We start from the raw sequence: 15,786 nt of genomic DNA, 5'->3' as shown, positions 1-15,786 counted from the left end.
GCTTCCGTATGCCTTCGTGTGGCAGACGTGTTGACGTCTGTGCGCGTCTTTTGGCATGCGCAGGTTTCTTGTATTCGATTCCATGAATACGTGCTGTTCGCGTGCGTGTGGGCGTTCTGTGTATTTCCCTGCTGTACTTCCCCAGTTACGCTTTCTTTTTCACACGTTGTTCCCCATTCCGCATGTTCCGCCCCGTGTTCTGGTGATAGAGAAGTGCATAGGTAGTCCCAGCACGGCTCTGACGGCGCCATTTTGAGTGATCTGCAAGGCAGCGATATTGCCAGCAGAGGTGCCTGCTAGAAGACTGTTGCAATAGTCTAACCTGGAGTTTACGAGGGCAGATGCGAGAAGAGACATATTGCTAACAGATAAAAATGGACGCATTACGCACAGTTGCCTATTAATCCAGCTGCATGATGCTCGGGTTTTGGCCACATGTGGGCGCATGGAGAGGTCAGCGTCAATAGTAATGCTGAGGGTCTTAACGCTTTGGGCCACTGGAATGGAGACATCGGCAATCATAAATGATGTGACTAGATCCGGCAATGAGGATCTCTGTTTTATCGGCATTCAATGCCATAAAGTTCTGACTCATCCAGGAGTGGGTGATGGAGTAGATGGCAGCAATGGCTTTAGAATCAGTGGAGTAAGAGCCTGAAAGTTCGAGGATGACCTGGGTGTCATCAGCGTAGTTGGTATATAAGACACCCAGGTCATCGAGCAACAGGAGCATAGGGAGAATGTAAATGTTGAAGAGAGTATGGGACAGAGAGCATCCCTGAGGAACACTGCGGGTGAGCAGGGAAGGTATAGAAGATGAATTTTGGATCACCCGGGGACCGAGAAAAGAGGCTAGCCATTGCGTCATCAGGTTTATGCAGCCGACAATTGTTTGTAATCTTGTTGCCAGTAATGCGTGGTCTACTAAGTCAAACGCTGTGAAAAGATCTAGCAACATCAAAAGGGCAGGATGGCCACGGTCAATGATGGATCTGAGATTTGATTTTAAATCTAACATGGCAGTTTCTGTGCCAAGACAGTATTATGTACTCTCTATTCCGTCTGTCTGTGTCAAAATTGCCCCGAGGCTCATGTTGTCCGCATCAGTAGTGATGACTGTGTATTTTCCCTGCTTGTAGTTGTGCAATGCAGGCACATTCATTAGCATTTAATTTATGTATTCAAACTCTTCCTCACAATGTTCATCCCGTACAAATGTTACGTACATTCTTACTAAGTTCTACATTACAGCTGTGTGCTTAGCAAAATCCTTTCAAACTTTGAATAGTATTCACCATTCCCAGAAATGCCTGTACTTGATCTTTGCTCTTGGTGAGGCTTTATTCTTAATTGTCTCACTAAATGTCTCTTGGGCGATATGCCCCTTTCCAATATGACATGTCCCAGGTATTAAAACTCCCCCCTGTTTATCTTGAACTTTTAATTGCTTAAGGTCATGCCTGCCGCATGTTGCTTCTTCAGTACCCCATTGACCCTCCTGTTATGTTCCTCGATAGTCTCTACATATACTAGAAGGTCATCCTGGAAGAGCACAATACCTTCATCGCCATCAAAAATCCTGTACATAATGTTCTGGAAGACTGACGTGGCAGAATTAAGTCAGAAAGGCATTCTCTGTTACTGAAATAATCCTTCTGGTATTATAAATGCAGTCAGACCCCTCAATTATCTCTGGAGTGTTACCTGGTGCTAGACAGAGGTTAGATCAAGGATTGAAAACACCCTTGCTGGGCCTATGGTTGATAGTAACTCCTAAATGTTTGGCAAAGGGTTTCTATCTGGGATGATGCATTTATTAAGTTCTCTCATGTCAAGATACATTCTTACGTTTCCTGAAGTTTTCCACACCACCACCAATGATGACACCCATTCTGATGCATCTGTGCTTTCTATCATTCCTTTCTCTTGCAATTTCTTACGCTCTGCTTTCACCTCATCCGTCATGGAAACTGGGATATTGCGCATCTTTTGTGTAACTGCTTTGGATCCCTCCTGCATCCTTATTCGATGTGTGAATCCACTTAAGCAACCTACATCCTCCTTGAACACCTGCTCATGCATTTGCAGTAGATCCGGTGAGCCCATTTCTGTCGTCAATATGGCTTTTTCCGCATTGGAGTCTAGTTTTTTTTCTAATTTCTTTTGGTGAGCCCAACTCTGGAGTGGCAACGATCCTTTCTTCGAAATATATACCTTCACTGTTGCTTCTGTCACACAGTTGAATCAAATAATTGTATTTAATGCAATCAACTGTTACAAATATAATAGTTAAATGTGCAATCCAGTATAAGTTTATGGGCTTTTTTATGTTTGGATACTGCAGGGATCAGTATGATGATGTCAAAGTAAAAAATAATGGCTGAAACATTCTGCTTTGATCAAACTCTAAATCTCCACTCAGTTCCCCTCATGATTGTCAGGTACTACTATAACATGTGATACTGATTTAGACAGCTGGTAGCGTGGCCGAGCGGTCTAAGGCGCTGGATTTAGGCTCCAGTCTCTCTGGAGGCGTGGGTTCGAATCCCACCGCTGCCAAGGTTTTTTTTTTTTGAATGCCCGTTTGGATTTTAAACTTTCAACCAACGTACCGTTTCCGAACTTTCAATTTTTTTTCACACTCTTCCACTGACCGATTTCCCTACAGTGACCCCCCCTTACGAATTTCCTATACAATGCCAGCACACCAGCAAAAAAGTGTATTCGACCCAACCGATTCGTTTTTAAAATCCTGACATTTTTTTCTTTGCTAACGGGGCACAACGTCTAGTTGGCTTACTAGAATGTGATAGATTCTGGGTAATTATTTGCATGAAAGAAACACCAAAAGCAACAAGTCGGCAGACGTTTTTTCTATGATTTTCTATAGAGGATTTAGACTGGGGGAGACAGCAGCCGGTAGCGTGGCCGAGCGGTCTAAGGCGCTGGATTAAGGCTCCAGTCTCTTCGGAGGCGTGGGTTCGAATCCCACCGCTGCCAAGTAGTTTTTTTTTCTCCAATCTTCTACCCTTATTGTCAATGAACATTTTCATAGCTTTTATCTCAAGGTAGATGAATGGATGTTGGGGGGAGTACTAGGGCATGTTTTTTGAGCGCAGGGCAGGTGTGCCCTGGTCTCTGGTACTTCAATAATATGTTATAAAGACGTCCCCTTGTAATACGTAACCCTATTTATCCAACAGAGTCCCCCCCCACCCAAGCCTTTCCTTTTTATTATTATTTACATTTTATAATAAAGCAACCCCCGCTGCACGTGCAGCAATTAAGGCCTTAAAGTGAGTTGATTTCACAATGTGAACACATCTCGCTCCTGTCCTTGAGCCAGCCATTGTCCAGATTCCCCACATACTTTTTATCGCTGTGCTATCAATCTCGTTTAGTCGGCAAGGTATCTTTTACTGAATCTTAAAATTGTGCCAAGAGATTTTAACAAAATGGTGAGACACTGCCCTCTTGAGGACGGCTGAAACACTTCAATCCTCCTTATCGATGAACTAAAGGAGACCAGAACTGCCCCAAATACATTAGAAGAGTGTTAAGGCCTTTTGTCAGAGGTGTTGCTCCCTGTACATCTCTCGGGTTTTGGCCAAAATCTAAAACTGGCAATTATGAGTGGTGACAGTGCATTCAGATTCTGTTCCAAAACACAGTGGACAGTAGGTGTTGCCACGAGAGACCTAATACACTAAAATAAAATGTTATTGTCTTCAGTTCATAATGTATCATTCATATTTTTTAAATCTCTTATTTTCAAATCTCCTCCTCATTTTGTTGCTTCCCCCAACCCAACCTAAAACTATTTCACATTGTTAAGGCATACATGCCACCCCTCCTGATTTAGAAGGGAGACTCCCGATTTTACTATTAAAAATCTTGATATTTTCCCCTTCTCCCACCTAAAACAATTTTAACCCCAATACAAGCCTGTGGGAAAATTCATTTTTCCCGATTTCCTTGACAAAATCTACCTCCGAGGTGCTTCAAAATGTTGGCTTGTATGTTAAGGCACCACTTGCTTTTACTTTCGTTCTGGTGCTCACGTATATGTAGATGTTTGGCCAAATCAATGATACCTTGTAGGGCCTCAGCAGACGGAGAGACGGAATCAAAAGGTCTATAACTACTAATCAGTTTCTCCCATGGCTTCCCTGGGATATCTGTGAGGTTCATTGGCTTTTGAGCATCCCCACAAACACACGTTGTCACTGTTTTTACAAAGGACACAATTCCCCACTGTTCCTTCTATCTATATATCAACAACAGCCCCCCAGCAGTCGTTCATTATCCTCCTCTTCGTCTTCACTATCCCTTGATAACCTTTGTGTCCCATCTCAATCAAACGTTGTCTTATAACTTCAGGAGGTATGACATTGTCACCTCTTTTCAGTACATTGTTCTAAAAATACACTTTGGGGGTAATTCATAGAATTCGGTGCACAAGTGGCAGACGCGGCTGGCGCACAGAGTGCGCGTGCGGCAGTCTGCGCCAGCCGCATGTGCCAAAACCCATTTAGGCGTACAACGTATTCATAAATTTATACATCGATAAGCAGCCGTGGCACAGAGTGGCGCAGCGACCCTGCAGCAGCGCCAGTTACGCCCCCAACCCCGCCCTGTGCGCTAAAAACTTTGCACAAATTCAGTACATGGCGCAAAGGTCAGTGGACCAGCATAGAGCCCCCAACCACAAAAACGCGTGTAAAACTCCCCGCTCACCCCTCGGAATACACGTACCCCGGTTGTGCCAGCGAAATCGCATGTAAAACTCCCCGCGCACCCCTCCGAATACAATCCAATTTCTTACGCTCTGCTTTCACCTCATCCGTCATGGAAACTGGGATATTGCGCATCTTTTGTGTAACTGCTTTGGATCCCTCCTGCATCCTTATTCGATGTGTGAATCCACTTAAGCAACCTACATCCTCCTTGAACACCTGCTCATGCATTTGTAGTAGATCCGGTGAGCCCATTTCTGTCGTCAATATGGCTTTTTCCGCATTGGAGTCTAGTTTTTTTTCTAATTTCTTTTCGTGAGCCCAACTCTGGAGTGGCAACGATCCTTTCTTCGAAATATATACCTTCACTGTTGCTTCTGTCACACAGTTGAATCAAATAATTGTATTTAATGCAATCAACTGTTAAAAATATAATAGTTAATGTGCAATCCAGTATAAGTTTATGGGCTTTTTTATGTTTGGATACTGCTGGGATCAGTATGATGTCAAAGTAAAAAATAATGGCTGAAACATTATACACGTACCCCGCTTGCGCCAGCGAAAACGTGTGGAAAAGTTCACGTGCATCCCCGGAATACACGTACCGCATCCCACGAAGAGCACGTACAGAGCGATGGAAACACACATGGGACCTTCAACCTGTGGCGAGGGAAAAGCCCGCGCGTGTTACGTCACAGACGCGCTTACACGCTAAGGGCCTTTCCTCGCATTACACGCTGACGTGCTGTTTTTTCACGTGCCAAATCACTCCGTATCAAGCTGGCCACGTGACAACACATGGAAGACCACGCTCCTGCCCAGAAGGCCGAATTACTGCCCCCCAGACCACGAGCAGCCTCCCACGATCCATCTGCTGCTGCCTGCCTGCTGCCACTGTGCCCTGCCATTTGGTGCCTGCACATCTGCCATCAGCAGTGGTCCAGTTGCAGTGACTACCCCTGCTGGAACAGAAGATACCTGACTGAAGTACCCTCACTGCACAGCCCAGCCCCAGGACCCAGTTGCCCACCCACACCTGCCTCAGGGGTTGCCATGTCCGACACAACACCTTCCGGCACCAGTGGCAACCCCCAGCCAGAGAGGCAGAGGGCTACCAGATTCAGTCAAAAGGAAGTTGGTATCCTGGTGGAGAAAGTTCTGGGGCATTATGATGCCCTCTTCGGAAGACCACGCACCGACAATGATGGACGGAAGAGGATCTGGAAGGACATTGTGGCTGCCATCAACGTGGAGGGGGTGGCAGCCCGTGACATATGACACGTCCGGAAGCGCTGGGAGGACTTCAGGTCCAGGACCCTCAGGAAGGCCCGGTGCCTCTTGGAGGCAGCGGATGCAGAGGGGTGCCGGGTCCACCTTACCAACGACCAGCTGAGGGTCCTGGAACATATACGCCCAGCGCTTCACCTCCAGGTCCTTGAGAGGCATACCCGTCCGGAGTCGAACGGTAAGTGTCCATGTGTACTGATTGGACGCAGTGCATGCTGAGGTGTGCCAGGTGTGTGCAGCTTGGACATATGTCTTGAAAGGCCCATGTATGGATGTGTATGTGCAGGGACATGAGCCTGCAGCATGTGAGTCCAGTCATGTGTGAGGCACATCAATGGTGTATGTGTTACAATGCATCATGCGGAGCAGCATGCGGAACGCACACATGTATGCATGCCTGTGTCTGTACTTTGACATGTTTGTGGTGTGAGATATGTGTGCTGCTGTCATGGACATGCATGATGTACATGTCCGTGTGTCTGAGTAGTGTGTGCGCCATGGATGCATGACACATGTCCGTGACGATGTGTCCATTCACTGATACAGCCTAGTCATCCTTATATCCACTGTGTCTGGGGGTATACCGTGCCAAATGCATGACCCATGGTGCATGTGAGAATTAGCCCACCATTGGATGCAACTATGGTGCCTTGGACATGGATGGCAATGTATGTTGCATGTGCCATGCCTGTTCCTGCATGTGTGTTGCCTGCACTGACCCATGTGTTCTGGAGGGACATGATGGAAGTGACGTTTGACAGTGCCACTCATGTGCTATTGCTTTGTGTCTAGGGGACTATAGTTCAGTACCCTGATGCTTGTGTTCAATGTCTCCCTTTACACAGCGTCGAGTGAAGAAGAGGGCGGAGACGGCGCTTTGGAGGAAAGCGGCAGGGATGCCTCCACCGGTGACGCAAGGCCCAGTCACCCTGCCAGGAAATACCATCACCCGGGAGCGAGGGGACTGGTGCCGCATCTACCACTACGGCTGCAGCGGAAGGGGTGGATGAGCTCCCACAGGGGCTTGCAATGGCCGAAGACAGTGCAGAACCATCCAGGTTTGTGGTGGGTATAGAGGAGGAGGAGGCCGCTACAGAGCTGCACATGGGGCCCGGTGGGGGTGGTACCACTGGTGCAAGTGGTGCAGTCCAGGGGCAGGGGCAGGAGACAGCACAGGTCGCCGCGGAGGTGCCCATGCGTGTCTCTGTCACTGACACTGTAACTGCATCACCATGCACCAGCAGGAATGCCCCGTCCCAGGCCTGTCCGCAGGTAGGGGGGAGGTCCACGTCATCTGGTACTCCTCTACCTGCGGACGAGGGGACCCGTGAGCGGATGGAGTCCACCCTGATTTGTGTCACGTTGCGCACATGTGACATTCGTGATGACTTGCGTGCTTCCTGGGGGGACCACGCACGTCATCACGAAGTGGTGTATGCCAACATGGCCCAGTTGGGAGGGTCCATGGTCGGGGGTTTCCTCCATGTGTTGGCCAGTCTTGCGGCCCTCTCCTCCTCTGTGCACACTATACGCCAGTCGTTCTCCGTGCCGTATTCCGGGTCAGATGCCACCAGGGCCCCCTGTGGATCTGCCCCAATCAACGCATCCAGCCTGGTGGAGATCCCATCCCTGCTACAGTCTGGAGTCGGAGGTCCAACAGGGGTGGACACCCCACCAACTGGACCCCAGAGGATGGACGATGTGCCGGCATCATCGGGCAGGGCACGTGCACGATGGCGCTGGTGGATTCCATCATCCCGTATGTCGTTGTGGTGGCAGAGGCAGTTGCGTCGGAGGCAGCGGCAGGCTCAGCGTGGGAGGCATTATGGCTCAGGGCCATCTACATCACAGGGGCAGGCATCGGCCAGAGGGCAGGAGGACCCTGGGTTGGGAGTGTCATTTAGTGTGGCTGCGGTTGGGCTAGCGGATAGATGCAGAGCGGCGGCGGGCGGAAGAGACACGGCTTACTATGGTCAGGGCGCAGAACTCCATACTCAGGGCATTGATGCGGGCTGAGTGCCTCGAGTCAGGGCGCAGAACTCCATACTCAGGGCATTGATGCGGGCTGAGTGCCTCATGTGTTGCCACTGTGTGGCTCCGTTGTGCATTGATGCAGCCCCGACTCATGTCCCCCGCCCACCCACCAGTGACGGGCATCTGCCAGCAGGCCCCAACGCATGGCCGACCAGACAACATGTCATGAGTAAACAGACCCATGTCCCTAATGCCAACCAAAATCCCCTCCTGCCCCCCAGTCCAAGCACGCAAACATCCACTGTGCCCACTCCCAAATAACCCATGCCATGACAGTCTCAAAAGAACCACCATGCCCATGCATAAATGCACAACGGAGCCACACAGTGGCAACACATGACTGAGGCAATGTTCATTGAGACATGCACAAAACCAATGATAGAATACCAATCATGAAGTTAGAATTGATTAAAAACATAATGAAGTAACATAGAAGAAATCAAACTTAAAAATCAATATACAATGACAGATATAAGCAAAATATGGTAATCCAATGGAAAACAAATAAACGTCATGTTGAATGAAAAAAGTGGTCCATTGCCAATGTCAATAAGAAATAAATAATTTTAATAAAAGTAAACCATTGATCCATGGGAAAATTGAAAAAGAACGTCTGTACAAGTCTACAACCATCTACAATCCAAGTCCTAAGGGTCCATGATCCACAAAGCAAATGAAACCCACAAAAATGTCCTATGAAGAAAAAACTATATACATGAAGTGGAGCAATGTCCATTTATTCCAAAATAAAATATAAAACAAAGGAAACCTAACACTAATGAACTATGTACAATGGCGGCGGGCAAGTCCTATGGCTCACTCTTTGATGTTCCAGGCCAGGGCATCACCGAACTCCTCTTCAACGTCCTGGAGGCGGGCCTCTTCCCTGGCCTCGAGGTCTCGCAGGGATACAGCCATGGCGTCCTCAAACTTCCTGCGAGTTGCCTCGAGGCACTCAGCCCGCCTCAATGCCCTGCGCATGGAGTTCTCCACCCTGACCATAGTGAGCCGTGCCTCTTCCGCCCGCCGCCGCTGCCCATCTATCCGCTGGCCCAACCTCTTCCACACGGAAGACACTCCCAATCCAGGGTCCTCCTGCCCTCCGGCCGATGCCTGCCCCTGTGAAGTTGATGGCCCCGAGCCATCTTCGCTCCCACCATGAGCCTGCTGCTGCTGTGCATGTGCCCTGCCTGTCGATGCCTGCACGTCCTCCTCCTGCTGGGGCCCAGTTGTTGGGGTGGCCACCCCTGCTGGACCTCCGACTCCCGACTGTGGCAGGGATGTGTCCTCCACCAGCCTGGCTGCTGGGTCAGGGACAGCTCCACAGGGTGCCCAGGTGATACTTGGGCAGGAAGATGGCACGGAGGATGACTGGCGCATAGGGGGTGCAGTTGAGGAGGGGGTCGCTAGAAGTTCCAGCACACGGATGAACCCAGGCTTGCTGACCCGTCCTAGTAGGTCGACGCAGCCAATGAGGTATTCGAAATGACTTGCATTGTCCTCACGAGAACCCTGCACGTCATCCCGAATACCACGTTGACGCAACACCACCCCAGCAAGGACAGGCTCAACACAGTCCCGGATTGCCACGTCCGCAGGGAGAGGAAGGCCAGTAGTTGTGTACGCAACCCCTCCCTGAAAATGGGTCTGGACGAAGGCATCCCTGCTGGTGCCAGGTGATGCAGTCACAGGATCAGGGACAGGATTACACACAGGCACCTCCACGGCGGCCTGTGCTGCCTCCTGTCCCTGCCCCTGGACTGCACCACGAGCACCAGTGGAATCCCCCCTCCAGGCCCCGTGCATGGGCCTTCCATGGCCTCCTCCTCAAACGAAACCCCCCACCAACCTGGATGACTCTGTGCCATCTTCCTCCATAGGCCCCTGTGCGGGCTCAGCTGCCCCTTCTGCTGCTGAGGAGTCCACCTCCAACCTCTGCCTCTTGGACCTTCCTTGGACGCAGCACCAGACTCCTCACTCCCCGAAGAGATGACAACCTGGGAGGGGAGCTGGGCCTTGCCTCCCCGGCTGGCGGTGGGATCCCTGCCTCTGTGCTCCATCAGTCGACGCTGCAGACAGGGAGAGACAGAACACAGGCATCAGGGCACTGTACAATGGTCTGATACACACATGACAGTTGCACATGAGTGGCAGTCTCAAACTTCACGGATGGCATCACACTCCCCAACACACATATCATTTGAACCCACACACATGCGCAAATTAACAGGAATGTTGCAGCAGGCAGCACCATCCATACACATACAACAGCATGAAAATCCGATGGTTAGGCTGACGTCTCATGCAACACGGGTATGCCACCATACATACATGCATCTCTACATCTCCACCACCTGTCATAGTGCAATCATTGGCAACTATGTCACGTCTGCCAATGGGGTTCCTACATGTCTGTGTCACATGCATCCATGGCGTATCACATTTGCACACATGTCAAACACACACACACACACACATGTATGCCATGCACGTACATGAAGGTGGAATAAGCATCCATGTGTCACACTCCAACCATGCCATAGTACATACACATAAATGCTGACATGTGTGCATCCCCACATGCATTCGTGCATCATGCATTTGAACACATACACCATTGATGTGCCTCACACATGACTGGACTCACATGCGGCAGGCTCATGTCCCTGCACATGCACATCCATACATGGGCCTTTCAAGTCATATGTCCAAGCTGCACACACCTGGCACACCTCAACATGCACTGCGTCCAATCAGTACACATGGACACTTACCACTCGACTCCGGACGGGTATGCCTCTCAAGGGCCTGGTGGTGAAGCGCTGGGCGTATACATTCCAGGACCCTCGTCTGGTCATCGGTAAGGCGGACCCGGCACCCCTCTGCATCCGCTGTCTCCAAGAGGCACCGGGACTTCTTGAGGGTCCTGGACATGAAGTCCTCCCAGCGCTTCCGGACGTGTCGTATGTCGCGGGCTGCCACCCCCTCCACGTTGATGGCAGCCATGATGTGCTTCCAGATCCTCTTCCGTCCATCATTTTCGGCACGTGGTCTTCTGAAGAGGGCACCATAATGCACCAGGACTTGCTCCACCAGGATACCAACTTCTGCCGCACTGAAGCTGGTAGCCCTCTGCCTTTCTGGCTGGGGGTTGCCAGTGGTGTCCGATGGTGTTTGCCCTGACATGGCAACCCCCGAGGCAGGTGTGGGGGGGCAACTGGGTCCTGGTGCTGGGCTGTGGAGTGATGGAACTGTAGTCGGGAGTCTGCTGTTCCAGCAGGGGTGCTCACTGCAACTGGACCCCTGCAGATGGCTGACATGCAGGCACCAGATAGCAGGGCACTTGGCCAGCAGGCAGGCAGGCAGCAGCAGATGGCTGGTGGGAGTTGGCTCAGGGCTCTGGGGGGCAGGAAAATGGCCTTCTGGGCAGGAGCGTGGTCTTCCGTGTGTTGTCGTGTGGCCAGCTTGATACGGAGTGATTTGGCACGTGAAAAAACTGCACGTCAGCGTGTAATTCGAGGAAAGGCCCTCAGCGTGTAAGCACATCTGTGACATAACACGTGTGGGCGGTCCCCTCATCACGAGTGCATAGTGATTCAGCACGTGAAAAAACAGCACGTCCGCGTGTTAATGCGTGTAATTCGAGGAAAGGGCCAAAGCGCGTAAGTGACGTGATGCGGTCAGGCTTTTCCCTCAGTACGGGTTAAAGGGGAGTGGGGCCAGCAGTTCGCTGTACGTGCCTTTTGTGGAGACCGACTTGTGTTGGTACTTCTGGTTGTTTCGCGCGCCATCACAACTTCACAGTGGATCGAGGACATATCTCTTCTATTGGCAGGGTTATTGGCTACGCGTGTTTTTCCTTATCACGCTAGTCTGACAGTGAGTCGCGCATGCTATTCTTCCCACTGCGGGTGCCCCTGTGTATCGCGTACCCGTTTTCGAGGTCATAGTAGCCTGCGTTTCCCACGTGTATGGGTTTTTCGTGTCCCTGGGTGCCACCGCGTACTGCGGGAGGTTAATTCCACACAGGTGGGCTACCAGGGGTTGCCTGCACGGTTTTACTACAGTTTTGGGGTGCCTGAGCATTGTGTGACCCGTCACTTTATCACTGGGGTCACATACAGCCTTGCAGGTGCACAAGGGTGCTGTTAACATCTTGTATCCCACCCCCTTCACCCCAATTGCCCAGGACAATTGTCATGTACACCTCCCATTGGCACTACTCGATCTGTGCCGGCACTACTCCATCTGTGCCATGGTTGGGAGGCCACGAAAGGTGAGGAGCGCCTCAGCTGGGCATACTCCATGTGGCGGGCGTGGTCAGGGACATGGCCGGGATGACCAGGGAGTAGGGGGACTCCAGGGTGTCCACGGTGGCTGCAGAGGGGGAAAAGGCAGGGATGAGCCACTTCGGCACGATGTTGTGCCACATGTTGGTGTAGTCATGCCCCCACCCCCTGTGGTTACGGGAGATGCAGCTCTTGCATCTGGCACTGGCGCCCATGTGATCCGACAGTCCGTTTCATCGACTGCCACGGGCCCAAGGGTAGTGGTAGCTGTAGGTGCAGCTGTGGACACCATCAACCAGGCTCAGGGTGGGCCTGCGCATGCTGTGTTGCACCTGAAGAGTCCCTGGATGATTTCCAGGAGTTCAGGAGGCACAGGGTAAGTGCACACAGGGCTGCCCTGACTGAGGCACATGTCCCTGGGGCAGTATTGTCATCTGCTGCCCGAGCAGCCGGGTGTTGGCAAGTGCATGGGCAGATGCAGCCAACACCACCCCAGCTGTGAGTATAGCATCCAGGACAGTCCCGGTCAGTGACCTTAGCACAGCAGATGTTGCTGCGCAGGGTCAAGTCAGGGGTACCCAGCAGCCACCGAGGCAAGTCAGGGCTTCCATCCTTGTTCCACCTGCCACTCCCTTGGTTCAATCCACCAGTGCCACTGCCCATACTGATCAGGGTGGCATTTGCCAGTCAGGGTCCGGACCACTGTCCAAGAGGAGGAAGGTTGCACCTGCAGTAGAGGCTGGGACCCCAGACACAGCTCCGGCCTCCAGCACGTTGAGGAAGAAGCCTTTCTGCATGCAAGAATTGGACTTCCTTGTGGACTACTTGCGGGAACACAACCGTGATATGCTAGTTGGGCCGAATTGTCACACTACGGCTGCCCATCGTATGTCCCACTGGAAGCATGTTACGGATTGTGTGAGTGCATTTGGACATGAGGTGCGCACAGCTCAAGAGTGCAAAAGCGTTGGGCTGTGCTAAGGTGAAGCGTGCCTCCAATTATGCCATGACTGGGTTGACTGGCGGTGGGTCACCAGCTCAGGAGGAAGATCTTACTCCGCACGAGTCGATCGTAGCGGAGTTAATACTGGCAGAATTGTACGAGTGGGAGAGATGCTGGACTTTGATGCCCGGTCCAGTGAGTGTTGTCACGTGTTTGTCCAGACCATGGGCCTCATTACGACCCAGGCTGTAAGTTACCACCTGGGTCGTACCCTTACCACCATGGTGTAAACTATGTTTACACCATGGTGGATGGCGGATTTACCGCCCCATTCCAAGGTGAGTGGGGCGGTAAATCCCCATTTCCCATTTTACCCTTCCCCATTCCCATTTGTGCCCCATAGGGCATAATGGGAGTGGGTAAGGCGCTAATTACGCCATCGTAAATTACGGTGGCGTAATTAGCACCATGGTCCCTTAGCGCCATGGATTTTAACGCCTGCAAAAAGCAGGCGTTAAAATCCCCATGGCGCTAAGGGACCTTGTAATCAGGCGTTAAGGGTCGGCACCGTTTACGGCGCCGTTAACCCCTCAACGCCTGACTTGTAATGAGGCCCCATGTGTGGTTTGCTTGTGTGATGTGTTGTGCTTGACTGCCACTACATGTTATGTGTACATGGTTTTCATGTGCGAGTCATGCAATGCTTCACTGATGTGTGCCGGCTGTGCAGCATGCTGGACATGTAGAGCAGACCGGGACTGTCCTCATCACCACACTTGCAACCTACTCCCATGCTAGTCACCCGGCTGCCCCTCCGGTGCATGTTCCAGCTCATTGGCCCTTCTGCATGTAGCCTGGGGTGTCTTTCCACTCAGCACTGGGACTACGTCATCGCATAACTGACGTACATGTGTGTTCTGCCTGCATGCGGGTACTCCACGTAGGCATGCACCCTTGCCCCTCCATCCTCCTGCACCCCAATTTCACCATGACACTGGTGGGTATCATGATGGAGTACTGCAATGGCCTGTTCAATGCTCCTGTGTACATGCACACTTCCCCCTGTCAACCTGCCAGACACATACAGTGGGGTACATTCTTTGTCCTTGATGCAGGGTGTCTCACTCGGACTGTGCAGATGGCAGATGCTCCGCAGGGACATTAGTGCCCATTCATGCTCCATGTGCATTCCATGCATGCCCCTATGTGCCCTTGCCCAGATGATCATTGTAGTACGTGTCCAGGATGACCTACATTTAATGGCATTTGATCATCCATTCCATGCCCACTCTGGCTCAGTCCTGCATCACGCACATGTTTAGGGTGTCACAGTCTGTGTGGGGCACAGGCCTCCCCCTGTTTAAGGCCCCCTGCCTCTGTTCAACTGGTGTAGTGGCTTCTGCACACATGGGTGCACTACTGAGGGTTCATCATGTGTCCTGCTTACTGTCCCATTCTCATCTGCTGTGTTGTCAGTTGACTCAGATGATGCAATTGACGCTAGTCAACACTGTCTGCCAATACACAGGTCTCTGGTCACCCTTTCGCTGACATGCAATGCCTCCCTGCATTTTCACTTAGGGGGGGGCTTGCTTGTAGCCATGCAACCCATTGCATGCACATTGCATGTGATACCTGAACTTGCCCTTACACTGCCTTCATGTTTATTGATAGACATCATAATGTGCTTGTTCATGTAGATAGTGGGTAACTTACACATGTTCTGCACTGCATCAACCCACTTCTGAGCCATATTACACCGTTCTACATGCCTACTCACTGCTGCAATGTGAAAGTGACCTGGCATGTATGGTCAGATTTTCATCCCTTCTCTGTCATGAATGCCACGGGCACAGGTGCATCCTGTGACACATGTACTCAGCATTGGAACTCCCTAGGGGTTGTTTAGCAAAGTTGATTGGTCAATCTGCGGTCTATAACAACTGGCATAGGGCGCAGATTGCATGTAGCCTGCCAATCGGGTTGTAATGACTGTGGAGCTGCCTTCACGTGTGTATGTGTACACATTCACATGCATCAAAGCAAGCAGAGTTGTAGCTGCTTGCTTTGCTGTATTGGATGCTGTTCATGTTCACAATACAGGTGTATGGGCAAAGGGGTGTTTTTTAACGCTTTCACATGTACATATGCAAGCAGCTTCAACGTTGGGTAGTGCAACATTGCGGCTACTCACATATGTGTGTGTGAAAGTGTTCATTTACACATGTGTCTGCCGCAGCTTTTTAGTTGACTGACTAACATGTAGTTGATTGATGTTAATGCTGGTGAGATTTCAGTATTGCGCACGTTATGTTCAACTGGCATAATCCTGAAGGTGCACTGTGGTGCAGTATGTGTGCGCCCAGGCCCACTTTGCTAATATGGTGGGGCCTGGCCATGAAGATTTTACACAAGGAATGATGGAATAGGGCACATTCATAGCACAATGTGCTCAATCAGGCCCTGAGGGGTGTTGTGGAGGCTTCATGTCCTGCAG

General features: G+C 51.0%; 2 non-coding genes across 2 annotated transcripts; both read left to right on the top strand.

Annotated features, from left to right (window-relative positions):
• Positions 1–2,477: 2,477 nt before the first annotated feature.
• Positions 2,478–2,559, top strand: TRNAL-UAG (transfer RNA leucine (anticodon UAG)). Its single transcript has one exon. It is a non-coding gene; the product is annotated as a tRNA-Leu (tRNA).
• Positions 2,560–2,918: 359 nt separating this feature from the next.
• TRNAL-AAG (transfer RNA leucine (anticodon AAG)) lies at positions 2,919–3,000 on the top strand. Its single transcript has one exon. It is a non-coding gene; the product is annotated as a tRNA-Leu (tRNA).
• The last annotated feature ends 12,786 nt before the right edge of the window (positions 3,001–15,786 follow it).

Source organism: Ambystoma mexicanum, chromosome 1p (assembly GCF_040938575.1).
Source record: "Ambystoma mexicanum isolate Mex_15411 chromosome 1p, UKY_AmexF1_1, whole genome shotgun sequence".
NCBI classification, from domain to species: domain Eukaryota; kingdom Metazoa; phylum Chordata; class Amphibia; order Caudata; family Ambystomatidae; genus Ambystoma; species Ambystoma mexicanum.
Note: the sequence above shows the minus strand (reverse complement) of the source record. Positions and strands in the feature narration are given on the sequence as shown.